Source organism: Harpia harpyja, chromosome 12, assembly GCF_026419915.1.
Source record: "Harpia harpyja isolate bHarHar1 chromosome 12, bHarHar1 primary haplotype, whole genome shotgun sequence".
NCBI classification, from domain to species: domain Eukaryota; kingdom Metazoa; phylum Chordata; class Aves; order Accipitriformes; family Accipitridae; genus Harpia; species Harpia harpyja.
Window position 1 is genome coordinate 6,505,371 of NC_068951.1, and position 14,820 is coordinate 6,520,190.

A 14,820-nucleotide genomic window follows, 5' to 3' on the forward strand; every position below is an offset into this window, starting at 1 on the left:
TCTTTGTTTCTTAGCATGCAACATCAGCTGCTTCTCACATCAGAAACCCTGAAAGGTTTTTATTAGTCCTAATGCTCCACAGAAGAATTAAGAGGTAACAGCACATATGTTCTGCTTTGCCCCAAAGAGCGGGAAAGGGAGGAAAATTAGCTCCTCTGCAGCAATACTGCTAAGCTTGTACGCCTGCCTTATACCACAGTCAGCCGTTGATGAAGTGAACACATCTATGCACAAAGCACTCCCTTTGCAAAGGAGCAGTCTCTGCATTATTGGCCTGAGAGGGGAAAGCTAAAGGTCCCATAAAGAGCAGTGGGAACGTTTCTTTTGGAGCTGTCAGCAGAGGAGACAGTCTCCTTGCGAAAGGCAAAGCGGGACTCTGCTTTATTCCATCTCCCAGATGGAAAGTGGAGAAAAAGGCAAAATCAGCACTAACATCACACCTGGGAAGCTTACAGTGCTGTGCAGTTTAAAACTGAACGGGGCACATATCTCCCATTAGGCTGTCTTGACATTACACTCACAAATAACCCTCAAGTGCTTTTAGGGTAAAAGCCTGAAACTTGTTTGCTGAGGGACTCATTCACATCAGCATCCTGAGCAGGGAGCCGACTTCTTCAAAGCATCTTTCTTTAGGGAAACACAACGCCAAGGAGAGCAGGCACTCAGCTCTTCCAGGAGAGATTAAAGAGGAAAATTAGCAAAGCTACAGTTTATACCCATACCAATAAAAGCAGGCGTTTACCACCACTTAAATAATTAAAAAAATTTTTCACTAGTGACCAGGTTGACACTGACTCATCTCACAGCCACCCATGGATGCAGCAGCAGAGTGATGGCCGGGGGCTGTAGCAGGGCTCTGCTCCGAGGGGATTCTGCAAGCCTGGTAATCCCAGCACAGCAATCTGCAGGGAAGAGAGGAGGAAGAAGAGAAGAGGAAGAGGGGCTGGAGGAAAAGCTCCTTGCTTTTCCCAGGAAGCTCTGACATAATTTTTTCTGGGATAGGACCCAAGGTTTGTTTTGAACAATTTTTAGCTAGACCATGCAATACCGACTACATTAAAATGCTGAGACTTTGGGAGCAATTATCCCAAAAAATAGCATGTCAGGCAGCGCAGTGCAAGTAGGCAATTAGGCTGCATGTTAAGAGGCAGAATCCAGGCATTAGCACACAAGCCAGCGCGCACGGGATGCGTACCGCATTTAGTATATTTACAACACATGACCTAATAGTAAAAGCAGTAATTAGCTACTATTAATACCAATGGAAGAAAATAGAGGGAAAGGGAAGCCACGTAGCTAAACCCAAGTTATTTATATGGAAGTGGCTAATGAAAGACAGGAGTAAAGATGGCACGGTGTTGCGGCGCGAGCATGCTCATCCCAAGCCCCAGCCATGGAAAGCGGGGACGGGATGGTCCACAGATGAGGGACGGTCTTTGGAAACCCCTGCAGCTGCATCACAGGCACTCCTGCTCGCCGGGAGGACGGGTACTCCAGGCTGGAGTAGGCAGATTTGAGTCCCACCTACATCGCCACTCCGTGTACCGAGCTCGCACGTAATAGCCGCTTTCCACGGAGAACCTCTCCCAGAATTTCCAAATGAGATTAAGTCATACACAACCTGTGGAGGGTAAAACAGAAGGATGACATTCCCCCCCACTTTTTACATATCCAAAATATTTCCAGGCAGTCGGACAAGGCAACAACTGCAATGATGCAAAGCAACACTGCACCGTCTCCTAGAGCAAGAAACAGGACTGGCTCAAAGCTTTTGTTAGAGAGAAGAGGGTGCTTTCATAATACAACCCTTTGTTCTGCCAGAGGAATTCAACTGCTATAAATTCATTCCCCTGGTAAATGCAGCTGTTATCAGGCATTTTACCACAGGATTCCTGGTCTCCTAGTGAAGTTAAATGCAGTGCCATTACAGCAGCACTTTAACGTGTAAATATTACATTCCCAGTTCTTCAGGAGATGTTCATTTAGTGAAATAAAATCCTGCTAGTAAAACACCTGATCAAACCCTTCAGCTGAACTGGCCCAGTAATTGCTCTAGGACTGGAGGGAGTCCAATGACTGGTTGCAATTTATGACCACTTTAGAAAAAAATCTACCTTGAAGCATCCGCTAAGGACTGAGTTGTAGATGAGATCATGGAGTACATTTACATCGCAGCTTTCTATAACGTTAAGTGGCCACTAATTCGTGCTGAATTCCTTTGTAATTCTGATGGAATCGCATCTGACAATCACATAAATAGCAAAAAATTCCTCAGGAATAATGTTACTACAACAAGGAGTAAAAGGCAAAGGAATGATTCATCTTTCATGGTGAGACATGCCCTTTTCTATCATCTCTACTCACCCAAAATAATTTGCCCAGCCCAAATTTCACAGCCAGGGCTGACAGACACCAAGTTGTAAAGGGGTCACTCTCCTGAGCCACACAACCAAACCACAGTTGCAGTTTGAGGGAAATACAGTTAAAATATGAAGCTGTGAGAAAGCATAAAGACAATTAAGCAATGAGATGAGCTGCCTGAGGGAGGCTGCAGGAAAACCTTGACGAAGATTTTGCTGCAGGCAGGGGGCTGCATTAAATGACCATCATCTCCGCTGTCATTAAAAATCCAGGGGTCGTGGCTGGAACCAGCCAGAGAGAACTGATGCAAAGTATGACCATTTTAACCCTTTCAATTCAGCATAGAGAACCAGGATTAGAAAAGGGGGGGAAAAAGACCAACAACGCAGGAAAAAGCAGAGTCATAAGCGTATCAGAAGCTTATGATCCAGCTGGAGATCTGCAAAATGGTAGACCAGAGTTCAGAATCATGTCGAAGAGATGGAGTGGTGGGATCTGTACAGATTTTAAGAGGTTTGGTGTTTCCTCCTTCCTGCAGTGAGGGTGCCTCCTCTCTGCACTCTGGAGCCAAGGAGTAATGGTGGGCTTAGGCTCTCTGCATCTCCTCGGCTCCAGAAAGCAAACGCACTCGTTCTGCCCTGGGAGGAAAGAGGTTTCATCACCCTCAACAGCACAACCTCGCTCCAAAAGGGCTTTGTTAGAAAGGCCTCGAATAGCACCAAAATGAAAATGCCTGCTCAGCTCCTCAGTTGAGCCCGCACACGGACACTTCGGAGACAGCAGATTCCCCTCCTGCCTCCACATCATCCCTAGGAGAAGAAACGCCTGGGGAAGCCACCGGGACATCTCCTCATCTTGCTCTGCGGACCCGAGAAGCCTGGAGATGATGAAAAAGAAGCCGTATCTTGACGGCCTCAATTAACCAAATAGCTTAAAACTTCTTTATTTGCCTGGCACCAGCAGAAACAGGGTCCATATGCTGAACTAGAACAAGAACTTGTTTGAGGAATCGCTGCCTCAACCATGAGATGCCAATAGCCAGATGGGGGATTTATAGCAGTGCAAGGCTGGCTTAATGGGCAGGGGCAGCTACAGCACAATGTGTTCCTGGAAGAAAGCAACAGTCACCAAAGCTGTGGGAAAGGGTTAAAAACAAAAGCAAGCAACTTTCTTATCATGCACTCCTTGCCTTCCACTAAATTAACGTCGGAATCAGAAATCAGACGACACTCCAGGCTGCCTGAAAATTGTTTTTACACTTCTAGTACGCCCATGGCCAAAACCTAGACAATATACGTTCAGTGTGAGGTGATTATTTAATGAATTAAAGGAGCAGATACATCAGGAGGAGCTGAAGCTTTGTTCTGCTGTTCTCCTCCTGAACAAAGACTTCAGGATCAGCTTCACCCAAATAGCAATAGCATCACTGGCAAGATGACTAGCTGATGCTCCAACTCTTTTGGAGGGCAAATACACCCTCCATCTCTCGCTGAAGCTAAGTGGCATGGGTCTGACGCAAGGCAGTGGGATATACAACGTGAAGTTGCATTTTCAGATTCCCGTTGGGTGCAATCATTATGGGTAGCCTCTCCTTAAGGCAATTGATAAAGTTCACCTTCACCAGCTAAGCCCATTCCTCTTTCCTAAAGACTGGAAGAGATCTTATAGCAGATTCATCACCTCCACCCTTTAATTCTATTTTTGGACTCTATTGAACTTTTGCATATGTTGAAATGAAAAGAGTCTATATTAACACAACCACTTTTTTGTTACTGTAATGAGAGCCTTGAAACCACCACAAAGAGAAACATGCCTTTTAGCAGCTGAAACAAATTATTACAGCAACTGAGTCTTAAAAGGAATTTCAAGTAAAAATATAGTATTGCATGAAGTTGTTATGGCAACTGATGTTGTAGAGTAACTGTGCTGGGGCAAGTTTTCCTCCTTCATCCTGCTCAGCAAAGTCTGGGAAAAACTTTATGATAAAATTGTGCCTTAATTAGTCAAATAAGTCATAAATATAGCTTATCCCAAAATCCTTAACATTCCAGCCTCATGCAGTCTGTGTGCAGTTAGTCTACTAATGAGAAAATATATCTACTAAAGCCCCACTTACCATTAAAAATCCTATCCAATATTTTTCTAATACAATTTATCAATTTAAACACATTGCACAATGTAATATTCTGCAGCATTCCATTAAAATGATAAATAGCTATGGAAAAAACAAGGGATTAAACATACTGTAATGTAATCTAACAGTATTTAAACATAAATAAAAACTTAAACATGGACGGGGAAGCATACCGTATTTGAGAGCAGAAAGAGCGCAAGTTCAGCTACCGCTCTCTGGATTGGAGTATTAATAGGGCAGTGGAAGCAGGGCAATGAGAAATGACAGTCAACTTCAGAGGATATAAAATTTCCATTAGGCTTTGTTATAAGATTACATCAAAGCAGTTCATATGTTTTAATCTGGGGAAAGAGAAAGCAGCTACTTGGGGTCTGTGCCTGGGGGCTGCCTCTGTGTACTGAACCAGACAGTTTGCATAATGAACAATTTTTATTCAATCAGGATTTCAGCACAGATAGCTCCCACTCAATGGGCTCTAGCACAAATGGGGTTGGAAATTGATGCTATTCTTCAAGCTCCACCTGCTGGCTCCAGAAGAAGTGCCGCTGGCTTTCCGAAGGGCCACTTTTTGGAGGGACACCAAGTTAAAATCCCCGCATTAAGTTATTGGGATAAAAATCCATGCCCAGGTTCTGCACTTCTTGCCTGAGTTATAAAAAAAAAAAACCCAAACACCCAAACCAATCCCCTACCCCACCCCCAAATAATAAACCACCACCCAAACTCCACCAAAAATCCCCGAACTCTAAGCCCATGTTTTCCTTGGGTTGTACCAATAATTTAGCTGATTTAAGTTTGCTTAGGCAGATCTTGAGCAGCAACAGTGCTCCTAGAGCAAAGGTGTGCAAGCTGCCTGTTTGAACCCACCTGACTACCGAGGGAGTTGTCTTGTGCTCAGAGTGCAGCCAAAAGGGCAGAGCAGCCAGGGAAATCATTCCATTTAGCGTGCGCCTTCTGCACGATAATTACTTATTTAAATTTTACTCTGCTGGTTGAGCCATTAGAAAATGCACTATAAACAAAGGTGATTTTATGCAGACAATAGCTGAGCCAGTCATTTTCAAAGACAGGCGCACGATGACTTATCTCCCAGGATGAACAGCTCTTATGAGATAGCTGAAACAAGGTTTATAGCCTAAACCCTATTTCCAAGGGTTATTCCAGTGGCTGCACTGCCGGATCACCTTCAGCTTTAGCAGCAGCACGGAGCTCACTTGCCCTGCTGATGCAAACCGGGGTCACTAACAGCTTTATGGAGAGGAATAGTCCAGGCAACACTTAGCTGCACAAAACTGTTTGCTAAATCCTAGGACGATCATTTAAGGGTTTCAAATATATACCTGATAATTCAGAGTTAATTACCGCCGGCGTATTAGTGATGTTTCTGCCAGCACCTCTGGATTCTGCCTATTGATTAGGCACTGCGGCTGCTCTCTGGCTCTTAGAGAAACTGTTGCAGTGAATTTAGCTTCCTGCCTGAATCGGGCAGGCTTTGCTTCTGACTGGCACCAAATCCCTTCTTCCTATTTCCAGAAGAAAAATAGCTACATTTTAATCTAGACCTTCCAAAGCTCCTGCCATGCCTGTGACGTCCTGAATGCAGAATTATGGCTTTCCCTGGTTTTTGCTCATTTGTCTGGAAGCCTGTAAATTGTTGTATCTTACTCCCAGTACTTTTTGGCTCAATCCAGAAATACTCTTTGATCAATTCATCTGACAGCGATCCAACAAGGGTATGTTGGAAGATGATGCTAATCCAGAGAGACTATTCTTCAGTTGGAGCATTCATGAAGTCTAATGAACTATTGGCAGAAAGGGACTTCTGTAGCGCAATTAAAACTTGCTTCTGCGAGATACAAAATATTGCAACTAAAAGTTAACTGTGCCAAGGAGGGGAGGTGGATTAGCTCAAGGAACATAAATTGGTGAGAGAAGCCACTTCCTTTCCCCCCCCCCCCAAGCCTTATACATTAAGCAAAGCCGAAATAATGAATATGCATTGCAAGGTGTTTGCTACGAGCCAACTTATAAACTGCACAGCCAGGAACTCCTGGGAGAGGGATTTATGGGTGCAGTCATACACAGCTGGCACACTCTGTTCTGCAAGCTTCAGTTGGGATGAATACCCCCCCACTCTGTAAGCACTTAGCACCCACCACAATAAACTAAGGTGTATAAGGGGAGTCTAGAGTTTATTTTCAGGAGCATCCCTTAGGAGGAATGCTAAATCATCCACCTTAGGTTTGGCAAATTCAACGAGAAACCTGAGCTGGGAGAGGGGACGTGGCACATTGCCTGCCCTGAGATACCAAACGTCCTCAAACTGCTCAAAGAATAGGACGCAGAGCATGGGAATAGGTTGCTGCTTGGGGACTGGACCCATCGTTAACACCAAATGACATGTCATTAGTCATAAGAAATTACACTAACAGGGATCATTAAAACGCTGTGATCTTTCACCAGTTTTGTTAACTGGGGGGGGGGGGGGGGGAACCCTATCAGAAACTAAGTTTTAAAGTTTCAAAAAGAAATTCACATTCATTGCTTTATCTTTTTGTATTTGTTTCCAAACATGGTAATGAAAATACTAATCGAAACACAGTTACTCTTTTTCTTAAAAAGAAAAACAAAATTACTTTTTCTGAAGTCATGCTCAGTAATGAGCATGCTCTCTTTGCAATCTGATACAAGACTAAAGGATAAGGAGAGCAAGTCAAGCAAAGCTTTCTACAAGGTGAAGGCAGCTCCTGGAGCTTTAGCATCAGCAAGAGCTGGAGTGATACAGGCTTCCTACTGCACAGGCTGGCTTAAGGACTGACGCTAAAGGCCATGTCCACTGATGGATGGTATATTAATGCTGTTCCTTTCTTCAAACCCCGTAAGTCTGTATTGCTTCATGGGAGAGGTTTGAAAATTAAGATGTATTTTTTTTGTCTTGTTAATCTTTTTGCAGAAGCTGTACACTTGGAGACAGCACAGAAAATAGGTTAAGGCTCACAATAAGCTGAATGAGTTAAATAAGAATCAGGCAAGTATGCTGACAGCCAGTTATTGCGACTCTTAAGCTTACGGGCCAAGGTATGAGTACGAAGGAAACTGCAGTATCAAGTCAGATAAAATGAATACGTTGGTTTTGACTAGTCTATAAGGAAGGGTCAAGTATTGGCTTGCTGGTGGGACCTATTGCCAACATGAAATGACTGGCTGAAGCAAGGAGGACTGACATTACTTCTCCAAATTATAAATTCTGCTTCCCAATCTATCTGAATGGATTAACCTCAAAACATGAGATCCGGAATTTAAAGATTCAGAATTCAGAAGCTATTATGAGTCAAGAGCAGGAATTAGCATTTGAGTTATAAATATGCTCTAACAAACTGACAGGAGTCGGCTTGCTGTTCCTTCCCTTTTTGAAGATGGTGGCATCAGGCTCGCAATATTTAGAAATATAAACCTAGAAGTGATTTTCACATCCCAGCTGGATGTTAACAACGTGGCTTGTTGGAAGAACACTGCTCCTCATCTTCTAACCGGTGCTACCGTGCAGTAAGCCATTACGGCAAGGGAGGGTCTTTGTTCTCAGCGCAGGGGATGGGGTTTGTCCGAAGAAAAAGCACTTTCCCGGGACATGAGGCTGTGGCATGCCACCATGAGCTCCTACAGGTCCTCACCTATCCAAAAGACAGGCAGAAGAGAGGCAGACACAAGCACGCCATGAATAAACAGGAGCCACTAATATCACAGAAAGTCTCCAGGCAGTAAGTAATGAAGGCACTAAATAACTGTACCCGCTATTTGGATTTTCTGCCAAACATTAGCCAATTTAAAAGGCAGCAAGAGGCCTTTTACACAGAGAGAATTTCTTTGAGCACCGACTTAAAAGCTGAAGTTTGGCAGGAAAGTGTCTGAGAAGGATGGCGGAGAGGTAAAAGCCAATTTTACCTGGTAATCTGCTACACTATTTGTGTCCTACCCAGACCACACTTCATGCATTAAGAATACACTGCAGCTCTCCTCTGCGCCGGGGTAGGGGAGAAGCTAATGGTTTCTATTACAGGCATGTGCGGAGGGTGGCTGTGGCATGCACATCTGTCTGCAAAATAGATGTTAGCTTTGGAAACTGCCTAAACACCTTCGTTCCCCGGCAAACGGGGATGGCAGCGGAGCTTTTCAGGCTCCCTCCCAGCGTGACAGGCAGGTGATTGACAGGGCTCGGAGCTGAAAGCCTGCACGTGCTCCCGCTGTAAATAGTAATGCTTAAAAGCAGCAGCCCTAACAGACTATTTCACAGACTTAAACTCAGTTACTCTAATGAGGATTTCCACACACACACACACACACACACGAAAGAGTCTACACATTCTCAGTGCAAGGGAAAAAAAAGAAACAAACAGCGAAATAAACAGCTGGTGAAGTGAAATACGAGGTTAGAGCCCTCTCTGATTCAAGAGAAGATTATTAAAACAGCTATAAAGATGGTGTTGGCATCTCTTGAAATGAGTTTGTTACATTCAGAAGAGGCAGTTACACATGACAAACCATTTTCTGTTTAATTAGAGGGCTCTGTGTGGAACACTTCCAGGCGGAGGAGGGGAGCAGATTGCTACCCAGCATCTCAATTATGGGACAGCGCCTTAACGATTCAACATGCAAATGTTTTTAACTGACCGCAGAGGGGGGGAAAAAAAAAAAAAAAAAAAAGGACAAAAAAAAAAAGGCTTTGTCTGTTCAGCAGGGTTAAGGAATAGGAGCTTTCTGCTAACCTTCAGCAAAGTTGGGCTTTCTGGCAACACGTATTATTGCTTAAGGTTTATTTCTGCCCAAAGAATGGCTTCTACTTGCTGGCTGAAAAAAACTTCTATGGGGAAAACCACGGCAGAGATACCTGGCTGTCCAGCCCTGGTTAAAACCTTTCAATTCTTCCAACCAGGTAAAATAATACATGGTTCATGAATAGAGAAGGACCTTGGTATTCACACCAAAGCTCTGAAAGTAAGCAAGCATGGAAAGGAAATTCTAGCTAATACAAGTTAAATATAGGTTATGTTAGCTGCATTTTACAAGCACTAAGAATGTTATTGGAGAAAGCTGTCATTTTTAATGACAGCACAAGCTCCAATTACCAGATAGCTGATACACTTGGGATTTGGAAGTTTTTTTTAAATCACTTGAAATCTAAAAAAACCTTCATTATCAGCTTCTGAGTTTGATGTAAATAACTTCACCTGGTGCTAAGAAGTTTAACATTTCACAGGGCACACGAACAACTTAAAGCCATTTATAAATGTAGCTTCAGCTTCCTGGCAATTTAAACACAGTTTATGGCAACTTAAGCAGCAGCAAAGAGCGCAAGGCTGGGCTGCAAGCAGAACCAGCCGGGGAAGACGTGCAAGGCTAAAGGAGATGTGGCGAGCTACCACCCCAAGGTCAGCCAAATGACGGGGAGACAGCACCACTGAACCCTGGAATAAGGCAGGAATGCACACCGGGCTGCAGATCATCTGTCAGTTCAGGGAGAAGTCTAAATCTTGCTGCTAGGCTTGAGAAAGGCCACTTTAGCTGAAAACAAAACCACGTATCACCCTGAGCCTAAAGCAGAGCATACACTCCCCCAAGCATACACAGGGGCTGCTTTAAAAACACAAACGCGGCTATACTGATAGGAAACCCTCTGTCTGATAGTACCCTCTCAGGTCTATCAAGATGTCCCTTGGAGTTCCCGTGTTTTCGCCACTCGCCAAGGTTAGCAAAACCAAAAGCAAGTCAACAAAGTCTGCAAACTTGCTTACAAAAAGCAGAAAGCTGCTTGGAAGAGTCTGGTTTCCCAGCTGCAAGAAACAGCGCCGCACACACGGACGCTCCAGCTCCGAAACCTAATGCAATAGGCAGCAAAGCTAAATGCTGAAAATTTTAGTTCCCCACAGATAATATGAAAGCCTTACAGTCAGCAGGAACGGCAGCTTTCTAGCTTGTGGCAAGCAGAAAGTGGGATTGAATCATTACTTGAAGAAGAACGTGTTTCAATGTCTATAAATAAAAACCTGCAAGGCACGTTGCCAAAGAAGCGCAAGTCAATATAGCTTTTCTATATGCGCTGTCAAACTTTACTTTTAGACAGTATATTAATTACATAGTCAATAATTGTGGGTTTCATTAGTGTATTAAATACCTCAATCAATAATATTTATCCTTCTCAGAGACAGTCTTCACCAAAAAAAAGGGAGGAGTATTTTTTGATCCTGCAGTTCAAAAAGTCAGTGCAGCATACCAGCAAGGCTTTAATGGAAAACATAAAACACTAGAAACAGACAAAAATCAGATTATTACTCTTATTTTTCAGCCTTTTGTACAATAAGCCATGAGGGAATTCCAAGAGCTAAACTGATGGCAAAAAAATTAGATTTCTTTCTCTTAATTGCTCAACGGTGATGTCAGAGTGGACATGACAAATGTTCCCATCTTTCTTTTCTACATCAGATAAACCAGCAACCCAGCTCTGCTCAGCCAACTTTCCGAGGATAAACTCTCACAGCAAAGAACCCATTTCTGGTGCATCCCCGCATGGTTGTCTGCTGCAGTGCAGCTTTCAAGGTGCCTTTATCATAACCTGGACCATCCCTGGAAAACACATCCCTATGAGAAGTAACAGACGCACGTGGGACCTTCACTGAGCTCAGCCAGGCTGAGCCCAAAGAAAAACCACATCAGGCAACAGAAAAGGAGCTCAGGAGGATTTTTTTTGCTTAAAATCTCCCTTTAAAGGACAAGACATTTGGGACAAATTAAAAAAATGCCTTTGCAAGTGTCCAGTTTATTTTAAATAACTTGCAAGAACAGTTATATATAAGGATGGAAAAAGAAAAGTACTACAAGCAGCTTAGAAACACTCCCAAAGGCACGCTTTTGGCATGGCAGAGAGGCTGAATTTAACAACAAATCAATGCACTATAAACAGGAAAAAACTAAAAACAAACAACACCCCACCCCCCAAACACAGACACCTAAGTATTCAAATAAAATACACAGAAAAATGCGTAACAGTCCTCAGGAAAAATCCATCTGGCGATTCAAACCACTTTTTTTTTTTTTAAATATGCATATGAATGAAATGTAAAAATGTAAACATGAAAAACAGACTAAAAAGCTGAGAGAAGGTCTGTGAGCCTCTTGCATCCTCACAGATAATATATTAAAGAGAATTTCCACTCCCTGTAATAAGATTACTGATATTTACTGCACTACTCCAATATTTATAATGCATAATATGCTGCAGACCACTCCCTTCCCCAAACGCAGGCTTTGGAAGTAGGCAGCCTCCTCCATTTCATGTTTTCGTGAGCCTTTTGTGTGAAAGCGATATGACATTTCTCTTTCTTTCCCATCTGAGTCACCTAAGCAGCCCTACCGCTGCCTGAGAGGCAGCTCCTCCAGCTGGTGAGGCCAGCCATGGTGAGGAAGAAGCCCTATGGGGTGGCCACTCTCCTCCAAAGCGGCTAGTTCGAGGGCTAGAAAAAAAAAGAAGGCAAAAGGAAATGAAAGATGACGAAACAGGACACGGAAGGAAAGTACGTCTTCCTCCCCCCCTCAAGATGTTATGCTGCATCTTGGGCAGCAAATGCAAATATCTCCAAGAATTAAGAATCAAAACATCAGACTCATCAACTTCCACTCTCACACCCGTTGCACTAAAAGGACAATCCCATTGTGCTGGAACACGGAAGCCCACACACACACTCATCCAAGCTGCCAGGCATAGCGTACACAGCGTAAAGCAACCAGCTACCAAACACACGCACGGATCAGAAGCGACTGCTCTGCAAGACCACCATTTGTTTTTTACAACAGCTCTTAGAATATATGACTCCTCAAAGCTTTATTTTGGAAAGAAAACCCCAACAAACCACCTGATGCATCTTAAAAACCAGATCTGACTCAAATGGAATCTCCCCTCCAGACACTCATAAGGGTCACTAACAATTAATTTAAAATTCATGTACAGTGAAAACATAGTTAAATCCTAACAGTGGGAATTAACACAAACAACAAACTACCTGAACGCAGCACGTCAAAGCATGTTCCAGATCTTCCCTCGGCCACGCAGAACTTGATGCTCTCATGTAACTGCCCTTGCACCTGCCTGTCCGAAACCGGCAGCCTCCCAATTTAATCTTCGCTTTGTACATTTAATTTAAAGCAAAACATTAGCAGCCTCAGGAATCTTCACCTCACAGAGATCTAGTTACGAAGTATTCCAGCATCCTTTCAATTGAGCAAATGCATATTCAGCCCAGATAATGACTGAAGCTATCCAGCAATAACCTGGACACTAGCAGGGGGAGATTTATGACGAAGGGAAGGAAAACACAGGCGTGTTTGCCAATAATCCCAATTAGCATTGTGAGTCCACTCACTTCTCCTTAATTAGTACAGTCAAAAGAGCCCAGAGCCTTCTGGAGATTCCCGTTTTCCACGGCCCATGTCAGTGGCCGCAGTGATCTACCAGGGCTGGGATGGCCATGGCCACCTGGTGATGAGGTGGGAGGAGAGAATGGAGAGACCTCCACAACTTCCCTGCCCTCGCTCCTCAGCTAGATGGCTGCTTCAGAACCTCACTTTCTTTTGATTGACAAACTATTTATTAACCAATTATCTTCAACAGTTCTAGCCTATGATCAGGGGAAGGAAGCAAGATAGATAGATATATGCATATATATTTTATGTAAGTGGGAAATCATACCCCCCCCCCAGGATTCATTTTGCTAAATTAGCTCTTCTAGGCCCCTCCTAAAAAAGATCTTCATTCTCCTACACAGTGGTGTAGTCCTCCTCTGTACTCGCCCCAGCTGAGATTCTTTTTTGCCTCTACATGTAGCCGACCAGAACTGTACATAGCATTCGAGATGAGATCTCACAGCAGAGGCTTATATAATCCTATGGTACTTGTATAGCTATACTAGAAATACCTTGCCTTACATAGCTTGATGTTTTTATCATATACTAGCTGATTAAAGCATGATTAAAACCCTCCAACTCTTCAGTCACTAATGAGCATCCACTTTATAGCAGAGGGTTGGGTTTTTTTATTAGTCCTCAAATAAATGACTTTTCACACAACTGTTTTGAGTTGATTTTCTGTTCCAGTTCTCAAGGTCATTCAGCTGATCCTGTAAGATACCTTAATACTCTTGAGTATTGATACCTTCCATCTCTAGCGCTCTGGCTGATGGCATAGTAAACCCAGCAATATGGATGCACAGCGATTCCCTCTGGGAGAATGAGCTGCCCCAGCAGAGGCAGGTGTGCAACATCGTCTCATAAAGCTGCAATGCCAGCAAATACATGCTAACACAAATGCCCATAAAAACTTCATAGTGTATATGGGCCTGAGAATTAGAAATAGCCTCAAGGAACATTTTGCATTACCACTTGTTACCAGTCCCCTCAAACTGGGAAGGAGGGACAGGAAGGGTGGAGCAGAACCAAAAGACTGGTTAGCAGAGTGGAAAGATAGATTATCACCGCTAACCTACCATTTGTCAATCTGGAACTGTGCTGAAGACTGTAATTTTCTAGTCAATGCTTTATAAGCAAGGTCAGAGGGAACAAATACTTCAATAAAAAATGCAAGACATCAGCAGAAGAACCCAGTCATGATCCTCACAATCCAAAAAAGAGGAAGGGGTTGTTTGTGCAATTTAATGGGCCCAGAATAATGTTCTTCATGTCCATCAAAGGAAATGGCATTTACAGTTCTTAAAGACTTAAGATGACAAACAGGAAATCATGGGAAATAAAGGGCACCAACTGAATACATGAAGAAACAGTGCTCTACAAAGCAAAATAAATAAATAAGTTTCAGTTTTGCTACCAGAGACCCACTGCAGTATTGCCTGGATGCTTGGAGCTGTGCAGCAAATGCCAAGCTGTGAGCTGCAGCCAGGGAACACATAATTAATGTGATTAGGAGCACACAGAGCTAGCATGCTCTGCTGACTGAAAAGCCCAGTAGCATAATTACTGTTTTCTGTACTAGCTCTATGTCTGAACAAATCTCAAAGCCTGGTTAGTTTTAGACTGCTGTGTAAACGTCAATAAAAATCCCAGAAGTGCCAGCTCATCAGCATTCTCAGGCACAGAAATGGTGAAAATATCACTGCATTTCCATGCCGTTAACATCAGGCAAAGAAGTCTCCATTCTTCAGTCTAACCTTAGAGTTTGTAATAAGGTAACATCTCCCCCAAGTGAATGCTTATTATGAAAGCTAATTAATTGCTTTCCAGTAATGAGAAGTCTTTGGTGTTCAAAGAAAGCAAAATTCACTACA